Consider the following 3,201-nt stretch of genomic DNA (forward strand, 5'->3'; position numbering starts at 1 on the left):
TGATCACCAAAAATATTGTGCTATCTTACTGTAGTGATCCAGATTCGGGACTTACAGTCGTTTGCTATTATTATTATTATTATTATTATTATTATTATTATTATTATTATGTTAAAAAAAATTTACGTATATAATCGTTGTTGTTATCTTTCAATAGGCTTAAGTTCCAAAGTTTTACCACTTTCTTAAAAATTTTGATCAATCACTAGCGGGTTGGAGTCAAATTAGGGTGCTCTGGGGAATGCCAAATACTCCTTGAGAAGAGATACGGGGCATCACAGGTCCATAAGTGATGTCCATCTAAGCTTTATGTCGAACTAAACCTAACCCATATCACTGATGCAATGAAAATCATGCTAAGTTTATTATACCCGCTACCAACCTACTTCTTTATGTCACAATAACGCTGAACATGAATCCTTGTGACAACATCTTAAACAATATAATTTCATGTTCGGATCTTTTCACAAAAGGCGGTGTTTCATTAAAAACTGAAATTTGATCCCAAATTTGAAATATTCAAAAGGATTATTATTTTGCGTTAATTGTTTATTATTTTATAATTTTTATTAATGTTTATATTTTTGTTCTATTTGTTTTATCTCAAAACTTCTCTCCTCGAAAAGTGTGTTCAAACGAGGCTGCTTTTAATGTGATTAATTTGGCTTGGACTTAAATTTTTCTGCTGGTTATCGAAACTTGACTTTGGGCTTGTTCTACATTTGGGCTCATCTAAGTTGAATCCTCATGGGTTCTCGGCCCACATGGGTTGGAGTACAAAAGGGTTGTTAAGCTCAATTATTACTTTCATCACCTTCACATTCAAATCAGTTTCTCTCTCAAAAACCATCTGGCCGAAAACCTCTTTCTGCTTAACCATTAACACTATGCTTCCATTGGTGTTCGTTTTTGTTTGACTCACAGGTAATGAACCAAGGCTCAAGTTGATTCTTTTTGTGAGATTCGATTACCCGTGTTCTAAAAATTGATGGATAGATTGATAGACGGATCTCATAGATGAGCGTGGGGTCATGGGATGTTAGATCTTTGATTGAGATTTCGATAGGAACACGTTAGGGTTAACTTTCGGGTATTAAAAGTTGTGTTGCAGGTTTAATGGATATTTCGGCCCTCTTGGAGAAGATGGCACATATCTCAAGAGAGAATACAAAGGGTTTTCTAGTCTCAGTGTGTCAGATCGAAAACTCATGGCTATTCTAAGGGTTCTCGGTTGACTTTCATTGACCGAGATCTTCTAGATTTGACCGAGAACTCATGTTCTCGGTTGAACTTGACAGAAAACATATTCCCTTGACCGAAAACAACACTGTTGACCGAAATCTCCTCTTTGAACAGAAAACACATTTTTGGACTGAAATCTCTTATAATGCTCTTATTGTTTTCATTTATGGTCCTTTTAATATCGTTTCTGTCACACCTAGCCCTTGATATCTGAAATAAATAAAATTGTGTCCTTAAATTTGTTGAATACATACTAACTTGACTCGTTTGTTGCAATAATGGCTGATAAAGCTCCTTTAAAGTTCGTTGACACTCATAATATAGCTGGATACTTGTTTGATCCCCCTCCAATACACAAGGAGTTCAAATCTATGATAGTTGGCCTCAACACTTGCAGAATTTCTCACGCCTTATGAGAAAATCCTGTCATCTGTAGGAAAATGATCACAGACTTTTGGAATAGTGCGTCGATCAACCAGCGAGGAGCAGGTGGAGTTGTGTCAATTGACTCCAAGGTGCAAAAGAAACTGGTTGCATCACAGAGGCCATCATACGGGAGGTTCTTTTATTTGGGGATCAACCTGATTACCCAACGGAATACTCGACTGTTGCTGTCTCCGAGGTTCTTACCAGATTGGGATACGAGGGATCCTATCCTCCAGCGATAAAGAAGCTTTTTCATCCGTACTGGATATTTCTGATACACACTTTTTTTACGTATGTGTCTGTATGAAAGGGAGGTACCGATGAGACTAGCCACACGCAGATGTCGGTTGTGGTTGCTCGGATCATGGATTGGAATTTCAACTATTCCAAGTTTGTTCTCGATGAGATGATGAGCAATTTGAAGGGAAATAAGAAAGGGATGTTTCTCATGTATTCGCGGTTTCTACAACTGATCTTTGATTCACACTATACTTACCTTTTTAGATCTGTTGAGACACTGGATATGAAGTCGATGGGACCCAACACCTTTGGGTTGATGAAACAGTCAAGGAAAGGGGCTAAAGTTGTCTACCAGGGTCTTCACGAACTGGTTAAGTTTGGCCGATTTGCTGAAACAGAGACTGTACCGATTACAGCTCAAATTGCTGAAGAGCATGTGGAACCAGCTCATAGACGTGCTGCTACACTTGAAATCTCTGATGATGAAGATGAAGAGACAGAACACCATGAAAGGATGGTGCTCCGACTGCTGAGCAACTGAAAGATTTTGAGACCTTTAAGGAATTACTACAGTCAACTGCTTTGAAACCTCCTCAGACAATTGCTGCAAAAGAAGATGATGAAGATATCTCCGAGGAACCAGCCGCTGATCTCATTCCACGAAAACGAAGGAATAAGGATCTGAGACCTGGCGTATTGGTTACTGAAGCTGCAAAAACTACAACAACGCCAATAATAACTAGCCCACAACAACAACCTCATCAACCTGAGTCGAATGTTCCTGCGACTCATGTTGATCCAAATCCATCCTCCGCCGAGCCTCATACTCAAGATCAAATTTTTGATGACATTGCTCGTGCAATTTGGCATACAATTTCTTGTTTCTTAGGGTTTCAAGTATGATCTTGAGGTGTACTTGATGATCTTCTTTGGATTTTGAATAAACAAGAATGTCATCAATGAAGACGATAACAAACTTGTCAATATATGGTTTACAAATACGATTTATCATATCCATGAAAGTTGTTAGAGCATTAGTAAGTTAAAAGGCATCTCAGTGAACTTATAATGTCCGTATCGGGTTCAAAATGCGGTTTTAGGGATATCTTCCTCTTGTACTTTCAACTGATGGTAACCCGATCTAAGATCAATCTTTGAAAAACAACTTGCTCCTTGGAGCTGGTCAAATAAATCATCGATTCTTGGAAGTGGATACTTGTTCTTAATCGTAACCTTATTCAGCTCTCTATAATCTATACACATTCTCGTCGATCCGTCTTTCTTCTGTACGAA

The sequence above is a fragment of the Bidens hawaiensis genome, unplaced genomic scaffold (assembly GCF_021521415.1).
Source record: "Bidens hawaiensis isolate Kalapana, Puna unplaced genomic scaffold, B.hawaiensis_p1.1 tig00049937_1, whole genome shotgun sequence".
In the NCBI taxonomy this organism is placed as follows: Eukaryota; Viridiplantae; Streptophyta; class Magnoliopsida; order Asterales; family Asteraceae; genus Bidens; species Bidens hawaiensis.